A 6,530-nucleotide genomic window follows, 5' to 3' on the forward strand; every position below is an offset into this window, starting at 1 on the left:
GGACTGTACTGGCTGGTTTTGTGTCAACTTGACACAAGCTGGAGTTATCACAGAGAAAGGAGCCTCCCTTGAGTAAATGACGCCATGAGATCCAGCTGTGAGGCATTTTCTCAACTAGTGATCAAGGGGGGAGGACCCAGCCCTTTTGTGGGTGGTGCCATCCCTGGGCTGGTAGACCTGGGTTCTAGAAGAAAGCAGGCTGAGCAAGCCAGGGGACTTAAGCCAGAAAGTAACATCTCTCCATGGCCTCTGCATCAGCTCCTGCTTCCTGACCTGCCTGAGTTCCAGTCCTGACTTCCTCTGGTGATGAACAGCAATGTGGAAGTGTAAGCTGAATAAACCCTTTGCTCCTCAACTTGCTTCTTGATCATGATGTTTTATGCAGGAATAGAAACCCTGACTAAGACAAAGATCCTTTTCTTTTATGCACAAAACCCTCATCTGGTTCCCACACTTCCTTTAGCAAGAGCAGCTAGCAAGAAGCAAAGCCCAAAAAAGCAAGGTTAGGAAGGACATTCAGCGCCTTTCCTGGATCATGGAACCATACACAAAGTCTTTGGTGGTCCGGGTCTTTGTTCCTGTTTTGGCAGGTGTTGGGCCTACATGCTGGGGTTTACGGGGAGAACGCTGCCTCCAACATGGTGTTAGTTGTGCTAAAGTCTGGGGCCTTGTTACCCAATGAGAGTTAGCAAAGTTAAATACTTGTAACTTTACTGTTTTTCAAAGCCTGTTTTTAATGATGGTTCTTAAATGCTTTAACCTTTCTTGTAACCCACCAGAGGTGGCGGGGAGAATGATATTGGAGGAGTGGACCTGGTTAGAAGGTTCTTTGGAGCAACTCTGGTCTGTGTTGTCTGAAAATCAGCAGTTCAGTTCACAGGTTAGCAGTGGCAGCTCAATCCACTCACAGACACCTCACACATACACCAGCCTTCCAGATCCGTGTTGTCAGGAGAGCAGCAGCAGCGGCATGACTTAACAGGAGCAGCCATGCCTCAGCTGATTGACATAAGTCAGCAGGAGGAATTCGGAGCAGCAGGGGTGCCAAGAGAAGTTCTCTGCTGTGCCTCTCTTCTCAGCAAAGATTAGGGAAGACAGGAGACAAAGGAGCATTGCAGAGCCAGCTCTACTAGCAAGCCCTTCTCAGAGGTCCTGAGTTCAAATCCCAGCAACCACATGGTGGCTCACAACCATCTGTAATGAGATCTGATGCCCTCTTCTGGTGTGTCTGAAGACAGATACAGTGTATGCATACATAATAAATAAATAAATAAATAAATAAATAAATAAATAAATAAATAAATAATTTTAAAAGTTGCAACACATCACCAGAAGCTTTTTGGTGGTCTATGGAGTCCCAACAAATGGAGCTCAACAACACATGTAAAGTGAACCAGTGTGTTGTTAGCAAAGAATCCTGCATCACAAGTCCTTTTCTATGTCTGCCTTATCAAAACATCCTTTCATCTGTGTCCACTTCAGAAAAACATTCCTTCACATGTTTGCCCCAGCACAATACCATCCAACACAACTGACAAAGAACCCTGAAGTTTCCACTTCAGGTGACTGAGGTAGTTTGAATATGCTTGGCCCTTGGAACATGGCTTTTTTAGGAGGTGTGGCCTTATTGAAGGAGACATAGCCTTGTTAGAGGAAGTGTGTCACTGTGGAGGTGGAACTTTGAAGTGTAATATATATATGCTTAAGTCTGACCAGTATGATCCAGTCCCTCTCCTGGCTGCCTTCTGATTACAATGTAGAACTCTCTTCATCTTCATCTCTTTCTGCCATGAAGATAATGGACTTAGAAGCTGTAAGATACCCGTATTAAATGTTGCCGCTTATAAGAGTCTTGGTTATGGTGTTTCTTCACAGCAATGGAAACCCTAACTAAGACTGTGGTGGTGCATGCCTTTAATCCCAGCACTTGGGAGGCAGAAGCAAGCAGATAATTGAGTTTGAGGCAAGTTCCAAGTACAGAGTGAATTCCAAGACAGCAGGGGCTACACAGAGAAACCCCATCTCAAAGTAAAAACAACAAATAAATAGAAAGAAAAAAGAGGCTGGAGAGATGGCTCAGTGGTTAAGAGCAATGACTGTTCTTCCAGAGGTCCTAAGTTCAAATCCCAGCAACTACATGGTGGCTCACAACTGTCTGTAACTTCAGTTCCAGGGTATCTGACACCCTCACACTAATGTACATGCAATAAAATTTTAAATTCACATTCCTATGTGAAAGAACCCAGGGAATGACCACCCCTATTTGTAGACAGCACTGTAAACAAACAAACAACAAAAACCCAACTACAAGACCATGAGCTACTACAACATGTGACCCCATGCTAGCCGCTGGCCTCAACATAAATCTATTATGACATAATTTTTGCCCAATCTCAAGTAGCTCTGTGCTTTAAGTGTACCCTCCTTTTCTAATTTTATTTGTACTTCTACAATATAACACCATAAGAAGACACAATTTATGAAAGAGTTTATCGATTTACTATTCCAGGTTGTAGTCCATATTACAGGGAAGTAGTAGCAAGAGTCTGAGACAGGGGCTGGAGAGACAATTCAGCAAACAAGGGCACCAGCTGCTCTTCCAGAGGACCAGAGTTTGATTCCCAGCAACTACTCTTTGGCTTACAACCATTGGTAACTCCAGTTTCAGGATATCCTACAACCTCTTCTGGCCTCCTGGGATACTGCATGCACATGGTACACAGATATACATGCAAATAAATACACACACACACACACACAAATTTTATAAAGATTTAAAGACCTGAGACAGCTGGTCATACCACACTCACAACCAAGAGCAGATCAAGAAGGAGTCACCCATCCTATCTGCTGCTGCATATTTGGCCAGCTTTTTATATTCTCATACAGTTTAGGACCTGGCATAGGGGATGTTGCTGCCCACAGTGGACTGGATTAGTGAAAACTCTAGACAGTATCCCACAGACATGTCCATAGGCCAGCCTCCTCTAGATAATTCCTCACTGAGATCCTTTGATGACTCTAGATTTTGTCAAGTTGACAGTTAAACTAACTAACTTAGGTGTCCAGGTGTCCAGCCTATACCCTGAACTTACTCTCCTCTGACTTCCTCCTTCTGTAACCCTCTCTCTGTCTCTCTCTGTGTCTCTCTGTGTATCTCTCTCTCTCTCTCTCTCTCTCTCTCTCTCTCTCTCTCTCTCTCTCTCTCTCTCTCGGCAATATGCTCTTTTGTTACAGTAAGTCTAAAATTCTTAGATTTGTTTGCTTGGCACTTGATTTTGCTTTGCTTTCTGGTGGTCCTTGGTGAGAAATCAGACACTATTTCACAGATAAAGGAATGTGCCTAAACTCATCCACCTATTTCTTGAAGAACCAGATGTTAAGCCAGCTGTAACGTACTGAGAAGCTTCTCTTTGTTCTGCTAGCATCAACATTTGGGTTTAAGTGCTAGATTAGATATAGGAAACAGACTTGGATCATATATTCTCAAAGGTTCCCAAACAACTGTAAAAGGCATGGCAGCATTAAAAATGGCAGTCTATAAATGCAACAGAAATTCGAGTTCTTAAATCAAGGGGAAATGCATAGCCATCTGCTCCACACAGTGACACAGCAATAAAATGCGTGAATAAGTCTCGGGCCACAGACGAGTTTCCCAAATGAGTTTCAAAAACAGATGCAAACAAACAAGAGCTAAAGCCTAAGTCCTGATTGACAGAAAGAAGGAAAGCTCAGAATCTTCTGGGTGTTCTTAGGAAAATCTCAGAACCCCTTCTGAGCCAGTGTACAGTGCGGTCTACAGCTGCAGACTTGGGGAGCTGCAAATAGGTATCTGAAAACACAAAACTTAGGGTAAAAAATGCAAATATACTTGTTTCAAATTCATTGACGATGCTTTGTCGACTTCAGAATGCAGCCAGGTGAAGAAACTTGTAAGGGACTCGAAAGGGCCTGAAGTTTGACCCATACCAGAAACTTCTGTCTGTGTCTGTGTCTGTCCTGTTTCCTCCCTCTCCCTCTCTCTCTCTCTCTCTCTCTCTCTCTCTCTCTCTCTCTCTCCCTCTCCCTCTCCCTCTCCCTCTCCCTCTCCCTCTCCCTCTCCCTCACCCTCTCCCTCTCCCTCTCCCTCTCTCTCTCCCTCTCTCTCCACACCAACCATATAAACACATCAACAACAGTACGGAGACATTGCCCACACCAGCCTAAGGAATCCTCCCTGAAGCAATCCTTACTCAGGTAAAGCTGGATCCTGAGCAGACTGCGAAAAGATTTTCAGGACAATCCAGAGTAAAGCAAAGTTGTTGAGTTGGTTTAAGGGCCCTAGGGGGCACTGAATGCAAGCTTCATTCAGGGCTAAGCACAGAGAGACAGAGGGAGTGTCTGTTTCTATTGCTGTGAACAAACACCATGGCCAAGGCAACTTATAAAGGAAAACATTTACCTGGGCTGGCTTCCAGTTCAGAGATTTCATCCAGTACCGTCATAGTCAAAAGCAGGGTGGCACCCAGGCAGACAGACATCTTGCTGGAGAAGGAGCTGAGAGTTCTGCATCTGGTGTTAGTCTCACTGACCATGAGTAAAGACCATTACCCAAACTCTGGTCAAACTAAGGAAGCTTTATTTTCTGTCAGACAGGGCTATCTCCCTAAAGCAGGATTTGAGACTGCAACATGGGACACACGGGAAGCTAGGGTTTAATAAGACCAAGAAACTGCAAGACTAGGAGGTTTTCAAGGGTGGGTGGATTTCTAGAAGAATTTTGGTTGCATGGAAACTTTGCTGAACATTTTAAAATTATTTAGCCAAACATCTTATCTTATCGGAATACATTCAAGGTGTTGAACTCCAGAGGGTAGGAAGCATGTCAAATTCCAGAAACAGCCAGGAGATGGTGGCACAAGCCTTTGATCCCAGCACTCAGAAAGCAGAGGCAGGAGGATCTCCACATTTGAAGCCAGTTTGGTCTACAGTACAGGGTGAGTTCCAGGACAGATGGGGCTACCCAGATAAACAGACAGTGGAAGAAAGAAACAGGTTAAAGCACAGTCAGCCTAGTTTTGCAGGACACAGAGATGAACTTGTTCTGACCTTATAACAAAATGGCTTCCGTCCTTAAGATAGAGTCAGGCTGGTCCATCACAGGATCAGCAGGCAGTAAGGAGACAATGAAACTGCCTTAAGCGTTTGAACTCTTCCTCCAACAAGGCCATGTGTCCTCATCCTTTAAAATAGTGCCACTCCCTGTGAACCCATAGGAGTAATTTTCATTTAAACCACTTTAGTGAGGAAGAGGGGGCAGGAGGAGGGAGAGAGGGATAAGAAAGTGACAGGGACAAGACTGGAGGTATCTGTAACCACATCACTTTGGGGGCAGCAGTAGAATCATAAGTTCCAGACCAGCCAGGGCTTTGTGGTAAAATCTGTGTTAAGAGAGAGAATGAGACAGAAAGGTAGGAAAGCACAGGGGAGAGAAGAGAAAGGACGGGGAAGGGGTGGGCAAGCATCAAGGAGGGGAAGAGGGGGGAGGGGAAGCAGGGGGAGAGGAGGATAAGCAAGGGGAGGGGAGGAGACTGAAGGGGAAAAAAAGGGGAAAAAAAACCCAACACACAAGGAAACATGAGATATAGATGTGGGCTTCCAAAGAAGGAAAGTCACACCTAATTGTATCTCTGTGTGTGTGTGTACATGTGTTCATATGTGTGTGCACATATTCATGCATATGTGTATGACCCTGTGTATACATGAGTGTATATACATGTGTATATATGTGTGTATGAGTGTGCATGTGTGTACATGGTTATGTATACACACATGTGTGTATGTACATGTGTGTGTGATATTTATATATGTGGTCATCAATGTGTAATATAGATTTATATTTATATGATTTTATGGCTTTCAACATTTACATTTTTCACAGAATTTAATTTATAACAAGAGTCTAAAGATTAAACATTTAGAAATTAAGTTAAAAAACATGAGGTTGGACTAAAGAGAGGTGAAGAGCATATACTTCTCTTGCTGAAACCCAAGTTCAGTTCCCAGTACCTACATCTAGCAGCTCACAACTGCCTATAACTTCAGGTCAGAGGATCTGACACCTTTTCAGTCACCATATATGGAAGCACAAGCCCTCATACAGACAGATACACAAAAACATATTGTCTTAGTTTGGGTTTTATTGCTGTAAAGAGACACCATGACCACAATTCTTATAAAGGAAAACATTTGATTGAGACTGGCTTACAGTTCACAGGTTTAATCTGTTGTCATCATGGAAGGAAGCCTGGTGACACATCGGTAGACATGGTGCTGGGGAGAGGCAGAGAGTTCAACACCTGGATCTGAGGGCAGCAGGCCATGGAGTCACTAAGTCTGGCTTGCGCTTCTCAAACCTCAAAGCCCTTCCAGTGACACACTTCCTCCAACAAAGTCACACCTCCAGTCTACAGGGGCTATTTTTATTCAGACTGCCACCCACATACACACAGGTTTCATTTTTAATAAATAAATCTTAAATCTATATTAAG

Source organism: Micromys minutus (assembly GCF_963924665.1).
Source record: "Micromys minutus genome assembly, chromosome: 1".
Classification (NCBI taxonomy): domain Eukaryota; kingdom Metazoa; phylum Chordata; class Mammalia; order Rodentia; family Muridae; genus Micromys; species Micromys minutus.